Source organism: Protopterus annectens, chromosome 8.part0, assembly GCF_019279795.1.
Source record: "Protopterus annectens isolate FY-2018-M chromosome 8.part0, PAN1.0, whole genome shotgun sequence".
NCBI classification, from domain to species: domain Eukaryota; kingdom Metazoa; phylum Chordata; order Ceratodontiformes; family Protopteridae; genus Protopterus; species Protopterus annectens.
The window spans coordinates 583,995,389-584,016,321 of record NC_056741.1 but is presented as its reverse complement, the minus strand read 5'-3'; the positions used below and the strand labels follow the sequence as shown (position 1 = coordinate 584,016,321).

Genomic DNA, 20,933 nt, shown 5'->3' with positions numbered 1-20,933 from the left:
TATGCCTTTGTTTCCCTGATTGTAAACAGAGCTGTATTTTAATGGTGGAACTCTGCATACTTTGAAGTTAATTAATTCCATGGTGAAATTGCTTAGATCTGAAAATCATTTAAGCTGACAGATTCGTGCATCACAAAAAAGACATTTCAGTCATCTGTTGTATCTTATAACAGTAATAAAAAAGTAGTAAGTCAGACAAAAGCTGATCAAATACATTTCTGAAATGTGTCAGTGTTCACACCTAAGCCTTATGAATTTTATGGAGACATTTTCAGTTGAAGTGTCAACCTGTCTTAAGCCAACACAAATATTTTGTAGCTTTTACTCATTTACTGGGTAGGCTGACTGAGCCAACAAAGGTCCCTTTTCAATGTTGGCACAGGGAGAAGAGCTTCATATTTAATATCATGATGCAAATGACATGCAAGTGTTGTGCAGAAACATTAATAGCAGCTGAAGTGTCAAAACAGTAGTGTATACGATTAATAGAACAGCAATATTATCTTGCTGATGTTGATGATTTAACATACAAGGAAGCAAAACATTGCTGCATACATATTTACATTCACCTCAGGATTCAATAAAATCTGTGTAGGTTTTGTGTAGAACCTACATGGAGTGTTGTGACTTAAGTGATGTTGTTCATCGGGTGACATCACGCCATGCTTATTAATGATGTGTGGGGCGCGTAAGCAAGGTTTTGCAGCTCGCACCAGTGTTGCTGGCTGCAAAACCTTTAATGTGAATGCAGATCATACTTCTCAAACTTTTAGTGCAAGAAATCTGGACAGAGACTAAAATAATTGGGGAACAAAGGCCCAAAAATAGGGATGGATTTTCAGTATTGTTCTTAAAAACTTAGAAAGTACCTAGAATAGTAGAATTTGTGTTAGCATGCATTTTCTGAAGTATATAAAGTATGGAGCTCGAATGTATGTCATTATGCATTAACTTCACTCTTCAGTTATTTTCCAGAAAACTGCAAATTTTACAAGGAACAGGCCAAAACATGATACAAACATCTGGATATTCTGCAAAAATGGGGACAGTTATATGATATGTATAGCATTTCTGTGTAAGGTTGCTGTCCGTGAAAGTGGATTGTAGAACATCATGGCAATTGCTTTTCCCTTACTTGAGTTTTATTCATTAAAATTTGTTTGGGGCACTTGCATAGATTGTTTTTTCTCATTTTGATCGTGTCACCATTTTATTTATTTTTTATTGTTTTAGGGCCAGTGTTTGCGCGATGCCCTGTTTAGCACAAATGTGTTTGGCTGTGCTTATCTGGTTTGCATGAAGTGCGGCAGTGCACAAACTGGACATATGGACAACCCAGGTTGGCAGACAGGACCCAGACAGCCACAAACACAAACCAGATGCATTCAATTAATGCTATTGGACTTAATGGACATCACCCGAACATGGTAAGCAACATTGCACTGTGGTTAACAGCGAGACCTTAAGAATGGTTAGTAAAATAAGGAATGTCATGTAACTGTTACTGTGGCATCAGGTGTAAAGTGCAACATACAGAACTGTTTTCTCAACCTTCTAGTGGCAACAGCTGTAAGTGTAGGATTACCATAGACATGGTCCATTTAACTATTTATTTTTATTTTACATTTGTTGATTGGGATAGTCCAACTGGATGCATGTCCATTTTCAGTGGAGGCCCGGGGAGAAAAGCTCCAAGGTAAACAGATAAAACATAACATATTACAAATAGAATATTTACAGTGATTACATAAGCAAACAAGATGAACAAGTTCCACAGGTTAGAGTTAATCCCGAGTGAAAGTCTGGATTGTTACACAGTAAATAACACATTTGCACAAGTGCCTGTACAACAAATAACATTGAAATTGCATTGCTTGCCACTGCTGTGCATCTCTTACCATCAAGCAAACATATTGCTTGCCCATGCACACCTTTGACTACCATATTTACATTATGCTAGGCGATGCTGAACTTTTTCAAATGTTGCAAAACCAAAAAGTGCACACTCTCAGTAAGCGCAATACGTGCAGTTGGCGGGAAAACATCAGGATACAAAGTGCAATTGGCGGGAAATGCTCATTCTACATTGGGCTTAAGCTACGGTAGACATGTCTGGTGTTTCTGGTGAGGGAGTGTGTTTTTGAGCGCAGAGGTGGGGTGTTCAGGAGTCCAAAGTCTTTATTGGACTCCTGGTTAAGGAACATGGGCCCCAGTTGCTGCAGTGGGACTATTCAGGCTCAGAATACAAGTTTGAAGCCTGGAATAATATTGCCAGGGCAGTGACCAGTGCTACAGGTATCCTCTGCACTGGTGAACAATGCTTAAATCGTTTTGATGTCCTCTGGAGGAGGAAGCAGGATACCCACGACCATTGAATCGGGGAAGTTTGTACTGTAGACACCCCACAGATGTGTAAATATCAATTATAGTGACTAATTGTAAGAATTAAAAGCTGAATATAGTCGGGACTGGTATTCATAATGGTATTCTGTTATGTTTTTTCCACAGCTGCCACAGAGCAAGCATTGAATGTGAGGTACCATGCTGTACATTTGTCATGAATGCAAGTAGCATGTGGAATGTATGCATCAGAACAGTACAGTTATTGTAGCATTAAAAATTAAGGATGCCTTAGCTGGTAGTTAATACAGTTGTATCACATTGAGCATGCATATCTCAATTGTAAAATAAAGTATGCATGCTTTAATTTGTAGCCAAAGCAACAGTTCCATATTCTGAAATAGCATCGAGCATTCATCTTTAAACTCTAAAAGGAAAGTATGCATGTAGTAGTCTGTAGGACAAAATAACAATACAGTATTCGAGAGTAGTCAGCGGTTGTGGGTTAAATCACACTTCCCAAATATACAATACTGTTAGGTTTTCATCGTTATTGCATTGTAACTTCAGACCTCTATATCAGTGGCACAAATGGCCTGCTGTAAACTATAATCAGTGTAACTGGAACACGCATATATCCAATATATGCACACATCAAGGATTGCTGGCTGTAATCTGTACTATAGTGTGCCTCTGTTATGAACTGGGTAGTCCTAATTTGTTAGGAGTTTGTAGTGTCAAAAGTAAAGGTAACAGTATAGAGTTAAATAATCGTACCAATGCTTTCTATGTCACATATGAAGTTACTAGTGTTCTCCTTTTTTTTTCCCTCTCAACCCTTCCCTTATCTTCTCTCTTTTTCTTTTTTCTTCACAGCACAGTAGAGTAGACCGGTCTCACAGGATCCTCCTGCCCCAACTCCACCGACTACAGCACCTCTGCTCCACGACCTGGCAACACCCCCTGTGCTGCCCCTGCACTACCTGGCCCCTCAGGTAGTTCTGCCCTCGAAGATAAAGCCTGTGGCTTCCTCCAGGAGCAGTGGCACAAGTGATTTTATCACCTGAGAAAAACTGCCAGGGATGGTGTTTAGGATTGTGCACCGCACTGTGGGTGCATGCCTACACAAGATAGAACACCTGCTCTGCATCCTGGTTCAGAATACCTGAAGGAAATGCAGACGTTGGGCACTGCAGCCAGTGGCGCAGTAAGGTGACAGTCAACTGGGTGAGGACTCGATTCTCACTGTCACCCAGCTTGACATGCATGGGACCTCAATTTCCTTACCCTCTCCCCAGTCGTGGTGTTCACCCACCTCTTATGTCTTTTACCATCCCGGTGTCTTGCCTTGTATGTCCTGTTTGTCTGCCATTGCTTCCTCACCTACCCAACTTACCTGACCCAGATATACCTACGTCCCTTCCCTAACATTCCTCTTTCTCTGCAAAAAAAAAAGGCACCCCCCCCAAAAAAATAGCTCCCCATTTCACACGTGTCTTCGTGACACCTTTTATCCATTCCATTTGGCTATATGACATGATTGTATTATGATCACCCCTCACTCTGGAGATGATGATCCAAATTCAGCTAATATTTTGCATATATGATTATTTTATTGTTGAAATGGATAGCTGTGGTTCTTTTCTGCATCTCTCCTGCACATTCCTGGCCTCCTTTCACTTCATCCCCCCTTCTTGCTCCCCATTTCACCAATTTCCTGTCTTTTCCATTTGTTTTTATTAAAACATAATTGCGCGATAGTCCTTCTGCAACACGCTGGGCCCGTGTTCATTCACTAGGAGTTCAGCAAACACTTTTGACTCCTGGACACCACATCTTTGACCACAGAATCTCAAAACTTCTCCACGAATGCCTACCATGCCTAACACAGAGCAAGACCAATGCAGAATGATGTTTTCCTGTCAATTGCAGGTATTGCGCTTACTGAGAGTGCTCACTTTTTGGTTTTGCAACATTTGAAAATATTGCACATCGCTTATCACAAAACCACGGGCACTTGAGGGTGCGCATTGCTGGGCAACATGTTTGCGTGATGGCCAGTAGTATTAATTGAATGCATCCAGCTTATATTTGTGGCTGTTTGGGTCCTGCCTGCTTCCTGGGTGGTGCATTTGTCCAGTTTGTGCACTATGACTCTAAGCGCAAACCAGATGAACATAGCCAAACATGTTTGTGCTAAACAGTGCATCATGCAAACAGTGCCCCCAAAAAGAAATGAAATAAAAATCTGAGAAATATTTGATTTTCCTCAATTCAGTCTATGACACACACAGTAGAAAATGTTAGTACAAGTGGGGTATGTCTACATCGGTCTGGATCTCAACTCTCACTTCAGTGCACCTTCAGAAAACAGGATGGGTGCCTAATCCATATTTGCCACACAGACAGCTTTGCAGCAAAGAAATGAAGTAATTTCTCACACAACCAAGTGCAACTGAAATTACACTGATATCAAGGCATAAACTGTATTCGGATCTAGTGCACTTTGTGTTCACACAACCTGTTATGATTATTCCTTGCAAACATACAGTTCTGTCTTACCTTTCTGTGTTTCTTGGTCATTCATCAGTTATTTGCCCAGTAGTTAGAGACATGCAGTGTGTAAGCTAGTCTATATGATTTACCTTAAAATGTATGAGGATATTAACAGGGGATACTATGATATGCAGTTGCCATCAAATGAAGGACAGGTTGGCTGGCACAAACAAGCAAACATGCGCACTGTTCTTTCGGGGGGTCAGGCTGAGCTACTGTTATGGCACAAACAAGAATATGTTACTCTTCTTGTTTTGCATCCCGCCTGTTTGATCTTGTGAGGGTTGTGAAGTCAGAAACTGCAATGTGCCTCATTACTTTCTCACTTCTCTGTGTAATGATTTCCCATTACAAATGTATGGTGCTAAACTGAGGGCATGCAGTGATCATCAGTACTTTGGAGTGGTATGAGTGTGTGGATCTTTGATGCCTGACTCTATTACTTGCTAATGGGGACTTACAATCAAGTAATTCTCTGCTGTCACGTTACATTAATTTCTGAACAAATCTCCCACCTTTTACTTGTTTACTGTACCAAGTGATGAAATACAAGGACATGCCATAATACTATTATACGATACAGTACATGATCAGGACTTACCTTGTAAATGCAGCAGTTGCCACAGTGTTACTTCAGTGCTGACTGTGATGCAAGCAGTACACAGCCAGTACATGGGGAGGCAAAGGCTCTGGCTCCGAGTTGAGGTCACAGAGTTCGTGTAGTGTGTCCCTGTCCACCCTGTAGCACTCGACAATGTCCATGTCGTTTATGTTGTGATAAGTAAATTGTGGCCTAAAAAGTCTTCTCCATCTCGGGCTAGGCTTGTTGGTGGTAGCACCAGCAGCATTGCCTGCAAATACAAATGGATTTAAAGTAACAGCAGCTCTTAACATTCTGTCTTTGTAGACTTTGTATCTGCACTCCACAGCTTTTGAAATCTACTTGGATTCTTTATAACCTGTTGAATAGCTCTACCAGATTGGTTGTTCAGCATGCAGTTCAGCTGCTTATGCTGTAATTAGCATCTCTGAAACACAGGCTGAGACTTGTACAATTCATTAGTCTACTCCATTATAAAAAGGCAAATGTGTAGCTAGCCAAACTGATGGTAAGGACACCTGCTACATGTTTTCAGAACTTCACAGAAGTGTATTTCTTCACAAGATATCTTTACAGAGGAGTATTGAACTCCAACAGGTATGCTCCCATTTTGTTACCTATATAATGCATATGCTGGAATATATTTGTGAATAATGTGAAGCAATGGCTTTTACACTTTTATCTCTAGGCTTTAGAAGTGTACTGATGACATGGCCTTGTTTGTCAAGCCATTTCAGAGGTACACATGATTGACAATATATGAAAATAGAATGCTGTGTGATAAATGTGTAAAAATGTTTCAGGGACTTTTAGCATTACAAAGATGTTTTATTAGTACAATGATTCATTGCCTTTTCTTTTGTGGGTGGGGAGAGCGAAGAAGAGTTACTGTTATGTCACATACTAGAATGGGCTGTTCTTTTTTTTTTTTGGGGGGGGGGGGCAGCACAGTTGAGTTACTGCTATGGCACAAACAAAGATATGTTGCTGTTGCTACTCTCCTTGTTTTGCATCCTGCCTGTTGTTAGTATTTCACATCTGTAGACTGTTTTATGTTTTTCCAGTGAGTAATACTGACTGTCTACCTCTACTGTTTTATCTGAAAACAGTTACTTTGTAGTTATGTGATACTTAATGTGTATTATCATTCTGCTGTCTTTTAGGATACAAACAGTGTCCGTGATGGAGGCCCCATTCAGTGATGTGGAGAACAACATAATTCGTGATGCTGTCCACCAATATGGGTAATTTCTACAGGTCTTTATTAGTTCGCCGAAATGGCATTCTGATGAACAACAAGTCATTGACCCATAATCAGCAGAAATTGCATCAGCAATTCACTGAATTTACTAAAGGCAACAAAATAGTTCCCCGAAGCACAATGGACCAACGTACATCTAAATCCAACCCACCAAAGTGGGGGACTTTGTCCCTCACACCCCCTAACTATTTATACCAGTTCTGAGATTGCACTACAGTGGAGAAAAGGGCAAAGTTCTGTACTTGTCCGTTGTGCTTTGGGCAACTATTTCATTGTCCTTGGTGAATTCAGCCAATTGCTGAAGCTCATTTCACTGATTACGGGTCGATGATAAGGTGTTCGCTGGAATGCCATTTTGGTGACCTAATATATACCCCATTTCTACTGGAAGGGGGTCAGCACAATGTGGCACACATGCTGCAATTATGGCAGCAGATTGCTGACAGCATAAATTCTGTGGGCGGCTACAACTGAACCTATGAACAGGGCTACTGACATGATTACCACTGCACAAAGGCGAGCAGTTGCAGTTACCTGAGATCAGAGTAACTTGGGGAAGGCCTGCTACAGAACCACCTCTTAACCCCAATGAAGAGTTCATGGCTATCCTCCATCATGAGCGCTCAGCAGAGTGGACTACAGTATGTCCTTGATGTGGGCGCCACTCCTTCAGAGTTCCAAGAGGAGCCTCCAGGTAGGCTTTGTTATATGACCAGTTGAATACTGTTTTATAGTAAAACAATTGATATAAATGTTACTTCTGTGTATTTTTTTTTTTTTGGGTGGGGGCGGGCTTGAAGACTGCTACAGTTATAAGCTTTGTTGAGTTGTCGGCCATGTTCTTGTTGAAAGTAGAGTTAATGTAGATATAGAGTAATACATGTATTGCCATCTGTCTTACTGTTAAATGTGATGATGTTGCCCTTACCTCTTGCTTAAATTATTTTAGGACGGTCAGGAATCCAGCAGTATATGCCTCTTGCAGATGGTAAGCCAAATAAATTAATGTCAGTACTGCAGATCAATTTAAAGAAATGTCATGATGTGTCATTATAGGCCTGTTGTGTGTATTGCTGTACTGTCTGTAATAGTGACTGCACTGTTAGTTGTTTAGCATATATTGCACCATAGTAGTGCAGGTATTAATGTATTCTTGTGCTTCTTCCATTTTATCACAGTTGATCATGACAGTGGAACAGTGGGCCATTTGCCACTTGCTGTCAGTGTGTCAGCAGACACCGATGATGATGGTGGCCAAACTGAGGCACAGTTAGGGGGGTGCAGAGGTTGAACCTGACACACAGGTTGGCATACAGCTCCCCCCTCTTCATTTTCCCCAGACACAGCCAGTATGCCTACACCTACCCAGATATTGGACAGGTGGAGGATGAGGACACTGATCAGGGAAGTGTAGCTACTGCAGCTTCATTGCCTGTTGACTCTGGCTGTAGCCACAGTGTGAGTGAGATGCCATGCAGGAGGGTTGATACATGTGCTCGGAGGGGGCCTGCTGTCCCTTCTCCACCTGGTGCAGGTGTCTCTTCCCATGTCACTTAGCATATGTTTAGAACCGTCATGGAGGCATAAGCATGTTCAGAAAGGCACTCCAGACAAATGTTGAGGGTTTTAGATGTGGCACAGGCTGACATGCATGACTGCCTCCACCATGTTGCCGATTCACTGGATCGGATGGATGACACTTTAGAATGAGTGGTGTCTGTTATGGAATGTCTGGTGAGAGGGGAACTGTGTCCTTGTGGGTTTAGGCCAGCTACAACATCTGCTAATAGCCAGTGTGGTCATGTCCAATCATACTGCCATAGTGGCAGTACTTCCACTGCTCTGTAGGTAAGTGTGCTGTCCACACCCAGACATGATAGGCCATGGGGTCATGGTTCTGGGCATTCCCATGAAGGGAGCATCTCCAGCAGACATCACTCATGTAGCACTGCATCTGACCTTGTGCCTGGAGGTGCCAGTGCAACCCCTGGCAGAGCCATTTCTCGTGGTCGGGCCCAACAATGATGCACCGCCAACTCTAATGCATTGCTGCACCTGTCCAGCATACCAAGACTAAGAGCTAGCACTGAGCTTGGCTGTGTTCATGCAGACTCTCACGCACCACTTTCACATGGAAGACCACTACAGACACACAACAGTTACATGGTTCAGCTTGCCTGCATCCCTTTCTTACTCACACACACTCGCCAACCTTTTGTGTCAGCCTAGGTCTCCTGCCCACCCCATACACACAATACCCTGTGCAGGTGATAACTGTGCCATATCCCTATCCCTGTTTTCTCTCTTTTGGATTCAGGGATACATAAGCTCTGTGTCTGATGCAGGGGGTGCAAATCTACACTAGTGCTTATTCTATCTGCATTTGTGTTGTTGAACTGATAATTGCACCTGTCACTTATGTTTACCTTGCCAAGTTATACAGTGGATAGATTCATCATTTCACTGCTTTATGGTGTATTCTCATGTAAGTGTTGGGAAGTCAGAAACTGCAGTGTGTCTCATTAGTTTCTATCTTTTCTCTATAATGACTTTCCAATGCAAACGTATGATGCACATCATAAGTCACGCCATTACATTCAGATCTCAGGATTGTATGGCAGCACTGTATCTTCTTCTTCTTCTTTCAGCTATTCCCAGTTAGGAGTCACCACAGCGGATCACCTGTCTGCTCATGATTGGCAGTGGAGTTTTACAGTGTCGAGTTGCCAGCCCGGCACCCAACCTTCCACAGAAGGCCCACACATGCATGCACACACTCCTAGGGCCAATTTAGAGTGTCCAATCCACCTACAGCATGTGTTTGGGATGTGGGAAGAAACCGGAGCACCCGGAGGAAACCCACGCGGCCACAGGGAGGACATGCAGACTCCGCACAGAAGGCACCCCAGCCAAGGATCGAACCGGAGAACCTGTTGCTGTGAGGCGACAACGCTAACTGCTGCACCACCGTGGCCGCCCTTATGGCAGCACTGTATAATACAATATAATGCTCTCACTTGCATGTACCTCACCAGACACATGCAACATTTGGACAGACCACAGATCTTTCTCATCAAGATAACACTGCGCCTGCAAACCATGCCATGATGTATGTGTATAAATTAAAAGACATGTCACTGTAATCTGTCTAGTATCGGATGAGTTGATGTCTGCCTGGCCTCCAGACCAGTGTCTGATCATGCCCTAGTGAGATGACTGCATATGCAATAATCTGATATAGCCAATGAAATCAGCATTGTCTGTTGAGCAAATGGTGACAACAGTGTCCCACTTGCACGTGTAAATTGCTCTCTGTAATGTCAAAGAACAGCTCACACATGCACATCAAGTTGACTGCAGTGAGAACAGAACCCCTGCCTAAGTGCACAGACTACAGAAAACAGTATGTTAGGCAAGCACCACAGTACATGTCTGACTTTTACATGGCTGCAGGTCAACTTATAGTGGACAACATCAGTAGGCCATGTGTTGAGACGAGGTTGTGAGGGCTGCCTGAAATGGATGTGTAGGCTTGTGCAAGCCATACCATTGGAGATGTAACTGCAGGATAGCATATGTCCTCTGCTGACTGGAGAGAGAGAGACACACACACACTTGACTGCAGTGAGAACAGAACCCCTACCTGTCTAAGTACACAGACTACAGAATTCAGTACTTTATGCAAGCACCACATCAAGTCTGATTTATACAAAACTGCAGGTGAACTTGTAGTAGATGACATCAGCAGGCCATGTGGGGGACAACAGATTGGGAGGCCTGCATAGGCACATAGTCATAGGTTCATATGATGCCAGTATCCTAACAGCGCTAGGGTGTGTAGAAGCCTTGTTGTTTAAAAACACAAGTACCCTTATTGAGCATAATTGAACGTTTGAGTTTAGCAAAACTAGGTTGTGAGCGCCACCAACTAGGCCTGCCCATGAGAGAGCACACAGCATCCTATATTACACTTTGTTGTGTGGTTGATATATGTGTGGAAAGAAATACTGAGACCCCAGGGTTGTACTGCTTGGTGGGGTATGTGGGAGCCAACACATGGATGTATTGTAAATATATGACATATAGTTAGACTGTGGCCTTAGTTTGCAATGTTTCCACATGTAATTTTATGTCATGCAAAGGAAATGAACAATCAACACCAGTAAGACAGCATCATGTGTACAGTTTCATAGGACAGTGAGCAGCGGATTTGCAAAATGGTTAACAAAGTGTACACACATGCAAGTTACAGTTGTTTGCACATAGGTAAGCAGTGTGCAAACGCAAGCCACATTGCTAACGTCTGACAAGCAGAGCAAGCAACTGCATGTATCGGCAATTGTGTATGTGTTTTTCACAAAAGTTAAAGCCATGGCAGTCCAGATAGCAGGAATCCATTTGCAGAACTGTAGTACACCGTATACCTGCAGTCATTCATTTGATGACAAATGTGAAAATACATAGATTACTCCATCAGTAAAAGTAATACTGTATGGGATATGCTGTATTCAAACCCAGAACCATGTGTATGGCAGTCCAGCACTTACAGTTGCCACAAGAATGTTGAGGAAACAGTTGTCTGTGTTGCCCTTCATTGCTGTAAACTGCAATGTCACAGCAGTAAAACAAAGGTTGCACATTCTGTACTAGAACCCAGTACCATCTGTACTCCAGGCCAGTTTTTCACAATGGCCAAAGACATTCATTGAATGTATCTCGTTTCCATTTTGGGCTGTCTGCTTCCTAGGTGGTCTGCCATGCTTAATGCAAACCAGATAAACATAGCCAAATGAGAAATTTATTTGTTCCCCGCTTCCACTGTTTGCGCTAGGTGGTGCATCATGCAAAAATTGTAATTAAAAATGGGAAGAATAAGACAAAAAAAGTAGTAATGGATGCATGTAAGTAAAATAAGTGTCTGCTACCACATGTTAAGGTACTTTCTGTACAAATCTACCGTTATTTACTTGATTACTGCACGAAGTTAAGAAATACAAGGATATACCATAATATTATTAAAGAATACATTCTAGGTTCAGGACTTACCTTGCAAATGCAGCTATTGACACAATTTTATTTCAGGGCTAAAATTTACTTGTCTCTACTCCTATGGTATTGAAGTATTCAGGAAAAAACAGAATGGAGGCTACATGGATGCTTTTAGCTTGTTGAATAGCTCCACCGTAGTGAAAATCACTTGCTTATGCTGTAATTAGCACCTATGAAAAATATCTGCTGCTTTACTGAATATATCAACTCCAAATAAGGTAAACATAGGTAATCTTATTACTTTTCTCCGTTCCTGTGACATTGCGCAAACATGCAGCTCAAAAAGTATGTTGCACACCCTGTACTAGAACCCAGGACCATCTGTACTCTAGTGACCATCTATACTCTAGCTCTACACATACACGTGCTGCCACAGGAATAGTTATGTGACAAGCACCGAGAAACCTGCCATTCATTCCTCCATTTCCTGTGGTTGTGCTAAGTGCTGCATCACGCAAGCAATGACAAAAATAAAACAAAAATAACTTATAGCAGACAGAGATGACACATTTTAACAAATAATAAAGAAGATGACACAGAACTTGTGAATTGTGACCTGCTTACATGAACTTTCACACTTCCCAGACCTACATGAGCGCCTCTGACACACCCTGCTGATGTCATCATTCAGTGTTGCCATCCATTAAAAATGAACACTGTGGAACTGCCTACATGAAGTGAGCATCCCTACACTCTTAACATTTTTTGGGATTCAGCAGTTCTATTGAGATTTGACCTCATTTGCATCTTCATAGTGGTGACAGCCCTGAATCTACATAGTTGGTAACCGTGTAGGCAGGGAAACTGAGGGGGAGCTCAGTGTTGTACACACACAAGGGAGGGTGTTACTTCATATAAATCTGCTCAGAGAAATACAGGTTTTGATAAAATTTGACTGTATTCCATCAGATACATACTGTATATGCTTACATGACAGTATGAATAGTATGTTTCATGGGATTTACACTTTTAGCTGTGCATTAGTTGCAAGTATATTCTTCATTTGGGGGTGGGAGAGCAAAGCTACATTTATGTCATGACACCTAAAGGAATTTTTGCTATTGTTAATCTAATTTTCTAACATCCACTGTGTCTAATAATGTTATGATGTGTGTGGGGTTACATGTTTTGGTCAGTTCTATACAAGTGTAGGGACGTTTACTTGCTGTTGTTTCAGTGTAGACTTTTTTCCGTGTCTGTATTTGGAAAACTTTCAAATACATGAGCAACACAAGCACGGAGTCTACACAGTTGCTTTACAGATTGTTGAATTGCTGTACTGTGTTGGTTTGCTTCATTAGCATACAATTCAGCTACTTATGCTGTAATTTGCATGCCACGAAAATTGCCATGTTTGTGCATAAGTGTGCATCGTTATGCAGAGTTTGGCCATATACGTATTGCGACACGCGCACAGTTCAAAATTACCCTGCAGGCTTTATTGAACCCCCCTCACTTTTGTGACTGTATTTCTTTTTTGTGTGTTTATTCCAAAGTAGAGGTATTAGTGTTTAGTAATTATGCAATGTGAAGATAGTGAATAAGTTTGTTAGTGGTAGCTGTAAGGTTGTAGTTTAGGAAAAGAGAGTTGTATGAAAAGAATTCGTGAAAATAATAGAAGGGTGTTTGTATTAAACTTCTGTGTAGCATCTAGAATGCAGTCAGTTGTCTCTGTTCTGCACACTTTTTGATGAGCTTTTTTCCAGGATGTTGGTGATTCCCCTCTTATTAACATACTGTTAAACAAAACCTTCCAGATATTTATCACTTTCTTCCCTCCAAGCCTCCAAACTTACACAGGAAATGCCATCTGTTCCTGGAGACTTTTCTGCAGATTGATTGTATGACCTTTCTTATCTCCTCTTCTCCTACCTTAATTGTTGAGCCTCATCTACCTCTTAACATTGTCATACTTAAGTCTTCCATAAATATTTTCATTTGTGCTGTTTCTAAATTTCCACATTTCTGTGCTTTATACAATTTTTCATACAATTTCCGAAATCTCTATAATACCTCTACAGAATCATTGGTTATTTATCTTGTAATAGGCTCCCTTGTCTTGGACATTGTGCTAAACGTTTTTGTGCCTGGAGTTTTCAAAAAAAAAAAAAAATTTGCTTAATGGCAGTCTTCTAAACTTGCAGATATTATCCAGGTTCTCTGTTGCTTTCTCTTTAGCAGTCTGCAGTTGTGCCTCTTGTTCTGTAAGATTCTCCTTATTCTGAAATACTTTAACCTTTGTCCAAAACCCTGTAAATAATTCCTGTTATTTCTTAACCATATCACTTTTTCTTTTATTTCTACCATATTCTTAAACTCCACGTTCATTTTATCCCACTTACATAGCTATAACGTCTAAAGATATTTATATCTTCCCTAGTAATTCTCAAATAATTTCCACTACTGATTCCTTAAATTCCTCTCTTTTTAACAGGTGGATGGGTAAGCACCAGTGTCTCTTTTTTACTTAAGTAACCTGCATTTCTCTTAGTTGTTATTGGCACATAGTCTAAAATAGGTATTTGGTATGTGTCAAAGCTTTCACTTAAATGCACATTCTTCTGTGAAATCTAATTTCTTTTAAGTCTAGCCCAGTTATTGTACCTTGAGGAATAATACATATATTCTCCAAGTTATTATTGCAGAATTCATGTCTTCCATACCAAATGTTTTCATAAATGTCTTCAGAAATCTACCCCGTTTTTATATGCTTCCTTCTAGCTCCCCCAGGTACTTCCTCACTGTTGCAAATGAAATTGCATTACCCACCTACGAGTAATATTCCCTGCTGAAATCTGAATATTTCTCCCAAAAATTTTCTTAAACTCCATAATAGCAGTTTTAGGTGGAATGTAAATACATGCTATTGTAATTCTCCTCCTTTGCCAGTAGCCCTTTACTACAACAAATCTTCTGTCATTATTGGAGTTTCTCTAGCAATTTAGTATTAAGTGCGCCTTTTTTCCTATTCCCTGATACTCTTGTTGAATATCCCTCCTGAAGTCTTTTGTTTATCAAATTCACATGCTTATTTCTTTCCAAGTATGCCACATGGAAGGTTGGTATAATGGTTAAGGTCTTAACCACTGGCTGTAAGGTTCATGGTTTGACTCTGACCTCTGCTTGTTAACTAGGTTTATAATAGTTAGCAGACTGAAAGCCTAGCATTTAACCTATGAACCTGTAGCTGAAATCATTATTTACTGGAGGGAGGTTGGCATAATGGTTAAGATATTTGCTTTGTAGACACAAGGTACAGGGTTTGATTCTCACATGGTTTAATTGGCTTAAAATGGCCCACAGGGGCAGTTACCCTAGTACTAATGTTTGAGCCCATGTGGCATTGCTATTTGTACTGCACATTTCTTTTATTTTATTAAACAAGAATCATCTTTATTAAACTATCATGTAGGAAATCATATATTTATATAAGTGAAAACAAACCACAGTGACATAATTTTAGTTGAAACATTATACATCACTTATAATCTATCCAGTCACTGTCAGTCAAACATTATATAGCTCGTTCTCAAATCCTGCCTTCTTTTAAAACCTCATTCCTCATCTGCATGTATTGTTCCCACAATTTTTATTTTTTCCATGTAATTTGTTCCTACCATTTTCTAAAGATCCTATTTCCAGTTGTTTTATCTCTGTTACTGTATTCACTACTTCTAGTACATTTGGTTTAGCTTTGATGTCCATTTCCTAGTAATTACTTTTTTGGCAGTCACCTTAAAAATAGACTCAGTAAGGCCTTACTATATCTATGCAATTCTGATTCTGTGTCATAGCCCAAAAATGATTCCCTTAGTCATACCAATTTGCTCACCCAGTATTTCTAACAGAGTAGTTTACGGGGACTTTTTCAAGTCTACCAACTTATTACACTCCCAGAAAATATGTTCCCAATTATCTCTTTCTTCCTCATCACACCTCCAACATCTGTTGTCTACCTGAGGAAAAATTCTTTGGATTCTACTTGGGGTGTGAAAATACCTAATGTAAACACTTCCAAGCAAAGATCCTAAATCTTCTAGACTGAGTTGCATATTTGGGAGACCTATCCCCCAATTGTTTCTTTGTGAATTGTTTATCCAATCTCCTTTTCCCAATCCTTTCTAACCTCCACTGCTTGATTGTTATAGTTATCGTGCAGTGTTTTATGTGCTCTACTAATTATTCCTTTTTTAACAGCAGCTTCTGTTCTAGATTCTACTAAAAACTCTGCCAGTTCTGGTCTTTCGCTTAAGACCCCCCTATTTCTTTTTCTTTGCCTCTCCTCTGGTATCAGTTGTTGATGGGGAAGGCAGTTTCTAGCTTGCAGTCCAAATACATTCTTGGCCTCTTAGCCTCTTTCCATTCTATTACCTTTTCCTCTCTATTTGCTCCCAGTACCTTGGTTCTTTCACCAGTTTTTCCAATAAATTCCAGCCCCTTGTAGTGTATTGTCTGTGTCCCTAATTGCAGTAATCCCTATCGACAGAATCTCCTTTCTCCATTCCTCTATTGGCTTAGTTCTTAGAATACTTTCTTCTGTTTTATGAATATAATATTTTGTATAGTTATTGTGTATTCTGCTTAAGGATCTGCATCCAGAATCCCAGTCTCTCCTTATTGAGCTTCACTCCTGTTTCGTCATTATCCCTTTCCATTTTGAGTTACAGGTTTCTGTTTGTGATATGTATAAGAGCCTTAACTGTGCAGCTCTGACATACCCCTTCAAATCGGGTAATCCCAGACCGCCTCGTTCTGTTGGAAGAATCAGCTTATCCCACTTCACTTTTGCCACAGATGCTTTCATTGCCCTGCTCATAAACTTCCAGCTTACTCTGTCAAATGCTTTCTCTGCATCAAGACCTACCAACAACAGTGGTATTTTCTAGCATTCATCTTCCGTCTGGATTATCAGTGTTATGTTTAATGTTGTCAGATGTTTGGCTCTCCTCCACAAAACCACATTGATCCATATCTATCAGTTTTGGTGTTACCTTTGCCATTCTTTTAGCCATTATAGACATAAACACTTTTTAATCCTGGTTTAGGATTGAAATGGGCCTGTATGAAACTGGATCTGCTGGGTCTTTGCCCTCTTTCTACCAGGATTTTGGTGCTTCTCCTCCTCCTCTTAAAATGCTGTTAAACGAATCCTTCCAGATCTTTATCAGTTTTTACCCTCCTAGCTTCCACAGGAATGGCATCTTTTTCTGGGGCTTTCCTCTGTATTTTTTTATATATCACCATTTTTATTTCATCTCCTGCTATCATAGCTGTTAGTAATTGAGCTTCATCAGCCTCTAACCTTGGCATATTTAATTCTTCCATAAACATTTCCATTTGTACCTTTTCCATATTTTTCTGCTTTATACAGACTTTCATAAAATTTTCTAAATATTTCTAGTATCTGTACAGAATCTCTTATCTTCCTTGATGTAGGCTCCCTAAGCTTGGCATCAACCCTTTCTATTTCTGTTGCCTGAGTTGTGCTAAAAGTTTTGTGCTCTGGAGTTATCAAAAAAAAGTTGCTTAACAGCAATCTTTCTAAATTCCTGCATGTTATTGAGGTAATCCCTTATTTTCTGTTTAGCATTCTGTAATTGCTTCTCTTCTTGTTCTGTGAGATTCTTCCTGTTCTTCATTACTTTTGACTTTGTCAGTCCTTCTAAATTCTTGTTGCTTCTTAACCATATCTCTCTTTTATTTCCACCACATTTTAAAACTCCACTTGAATTTTATCCCATGCCCTAGCTATTTCAGAAGAAGTTTTAAACCCCTCAAACCCTTTAAACTTGCAGTAAAAACACTAAACTATTCATACTTTCCAAAAAGGAAGTTTATCCCTTTGTATAAGAGCAGTTGTCCCAAATCAGTGGCTGCGCACACAGGTATTACCTAGTCTAAAGTTAGGGTTAACGATGCTGAAGTGCATGTTAGAACCTGTGTCCTCACTTGCACAGATTGCTGGCTATCCTTATCTCTGTTGCTTTCCGAGATGTGAAAAAACAAGTTGCATTCTTTCAGTAAACTTTAACCTTTAGTCTTAAGAAAAAGTGCACTGACTGCATTTAAGTACAAAATTGTGTACTGTTACAGTTAATGCATGAAAGTACTAAGTCTGGTGGGGAGGTAACTACATGTATAAGTATTCACTTCTTACAGATTTAAACTTTGTTTATTGAAATATTTTCCAGTTTTCATTTAAAGATCATGTTTAGAGGCACAAAAACAAAAGGTCTTTTCATACCCATTTATAAATAAAATGATTTTAAAAATTGCTTCTGAATGCAGAAGACTAAGCTTACAGTGCTGCATTTCCAGCATTAATGTTAATGGGCAAGCAGAAGGCTTCACTTTGGGTTCCAGATCTAATTATGATGGAATAGCGTAGGTAAGTATTTATGAATTAGTTATGTAATTGCCAGACTGTTAAATTAACAGTTTGGCAAAACACTAATGATTAGTTTTACCAATGTTTTTCTTTTAGTTTTACTTTTACTATCCTAGTATTTATATACTCCTAGGGCTAAACCTGAAAGTGGTCAATTTGAATTTAGTACTCCAGCCCAGTCAAGAAATAATAAGCAAGTGTTGTATAGGATTGGACTTTGGTACTGTTGATGGAGTAGTAGTGGTACATCCAAGAGAATTACTTAAAAAAAATAATTCCATCACCACAGAACAGTCAAGGACATTACACTAGGATGTCCCCTCCCTTTACCTAAATTGAAATGGACTTCTTTATCAGAAAAATAGAACAAATTCTCTGGGTTGCTAAGCAAAGTAGACCAGATGTCATCTATGATGCTTACTGTTTGACTTTCAGCATAATACATGCCATTGAACGAGAATATTCATGAAGCAAATAAGACTATAAAATCCATTCCACAAAGTGTTTCTGAAATTTCCACCCTTGGGGAATGGTGAATCCCTGAAAATAGTTGTCAAAGAACCTTCCTGATGCTGGCACTCATTGGAGATGTTTAATTATTTTACTGGAAAAACAAGGAGGATTCTCAGTCCTTTGACATCAGGCAGAAACCATTCAAACCCAGAAAATTTGCAGTATCTTGCTGTCAGCTACCAAAAAGCAGCTGGCAGACTGCCATACTAAGAAGAGGTTTACACCCCTTGGGCTTCTAAATGCACTTTAGCATATTGATTGTCAAACATTGTGGAAAATATTAACCAATTTTATTAACTGTGGAGTTACTTCCTTTGTTTTGGTCTTGTACAGCAACATCTTTATGGGAGGCTTGTGTTGCGGTACCTACGTTTGCAGTAGTATATGTTTTAGGGAAATGAGTGTGTGCTTTTACATTGATATGAACCATGAGGTGTGTATGTGTTTGTGTATTTATAATTTATTTATCTTTGTTTACCAGGAATGTCCTACTGTTTTTTTTTTTTTTTACCATTTTCAGCGGAGGCCTGGGGAGAAAAGGTCCATAATTATTATAGACATAAAGTGCAGAAAACATTGCATATACATACATAAAATAATATAGTAGGAATTTACATTGTGCAGAGAGAAAAGGTATCCACATTTACTCATAAAATATAGAAGATATTCACTTTTCATACACTAAAACTTTGTGGCATTTTACATTGTGAATCAGATATGTATGTACAGGTTAGGTTCTACGTTTGAATGTCAAACATTGTATGTAAAGAAATTGAATATGTACAGTAAGTAGAAAGAAAATATATGTTTAGAGATATGTTAGAAATGTTTAGTATGTTAGGTCATGTAACTTTTGTAAAATAGGAGTTTTGTAGTAGTAAAGTAAGTAGATTACAATTTGTAGATGTAGTTGTAGTTTTGGATGCCAGTATGTTTGTTTTATAAAGAATTGTTAGTATTTAGTGGAACATGAGACAGATGATACAGAGAGAATCATGTTAGTTGAGATAGGGATGGAGGAAAAAGATGTACATAAATGAGTTAGAAGGAGGAGGTTTGCTGTATACTAGAGGGAAAGAGTGTTTGAGTAGTATTTATATACTATCCTGGAGAAGTGCAGAAGCACAACCAGTTGTCCAGTAAGTGTTTTTACTGTGATGCTTCAAATAAATTTATTTTGTCTGTAAGGATGTGTGTGTGTGTTTGTGTGTGTGTGTGTGTGTGTGTGTGTGTGTGTGTGTGTGTGTGTGTGTATATATATATATATATATATATATATATATATATATATATATGTCTGTGTGTGTGTTTCCTAATTGATGTTAAATGTGTCTTCAGATCTCATCTTGTTTCACAACCTTTTTACAAATAATTGTGGAAAAATGCAACATGCTTAGTGTATCTAATGAAATAAGCACTGTATTTTTGTATCCTTGGATGTAGAGAGAAATTGACCATATTAAAAATAAACTCTGTATCTGCTTATTTTTTAAGTACATATTTCAGTCATTTATTCATTTAAGGTATGCTACTGCCAATTATGGTCATTTTTTCAGTGTGGAAGTAGCAATTCAGAATGCAAGAATGCATGTCTCAGGTAATCTGCTCATAGCTCCCAGCAAGCAGAAGCTGTATGCAAATATGTCCAGAGAAGATTATTATCAGGAACTCAAGAAACAATACTGGCTGACTAGCCTGCTCCTTAGTGAGCTGGAAATGTTTTTCATCAATTTTTAAACTGAGTAATTGCACTGTTTCAGATGAAGAACATGAGTTGTATGAGACTTCCACCTGATTTGCTAAGTCAGAATCAACTGCAGCTTCAAAAATAAATAATAAGAAAGACTTCCTGCAGGTTCTGAATGTAAAGACCGATGGGCTAGAGGAACAGCCGGCTAGATGACAGAAATTTCTTTGAACTGAAAAATGCGTACCATATTGGACTCTTACTTCACTTGTCCTTAACTTGCCATGTTATGCAATGTACTAAAAACTAAAGTATTTGGATACTTGCAAACTACAGACACACAACACAACTACCCACAAAACACCATGGCTGTTCTGAACAACTGCCAAAACAAAGTCTACAACACAGCCTACCTAAATCAGGCCCTAGAAATGTAATTTGTTCATGACTGAACAAAAAAAAAAGAGAATAAAATGAGATGGTCAGTCAAAAATTATCACTACCAGCAAAATGGTCCTGATTCTATCTATTTAAAGTA

The 20,933-nt window shown here is 39.5% G+C and overlaps 1 protein-coding gene across 5 annotated transcripts in view; it reads left to right on the top strand.

Annotated features, from left to right (window-relative positions):
• Positions 1-20,933, top strand: part of FLAD1 (flavin adenine dinucleotide synthetase 1) — a 996,688-nt gene that overhangs the window by 7,814 nt on the left and 967,941 nt on the right. For 3 of the 5 annotated variants that reach the window (XM_044080084.1, XM_044080081.1, XM_044080079.1), the window contains exon 2: positions 1,234-1,427. The exons of the other annotated variants lie outside the window; for them this stretch is intronic. The gene's annotated coding sequence lies outside the window, so the exon portion shown is untranslated. The remainder of the gene's footprint in view (positions 1-1,233; positions 1,428-20,933) is intronic. 5 annotated transcript variants of the gene reach the window in all.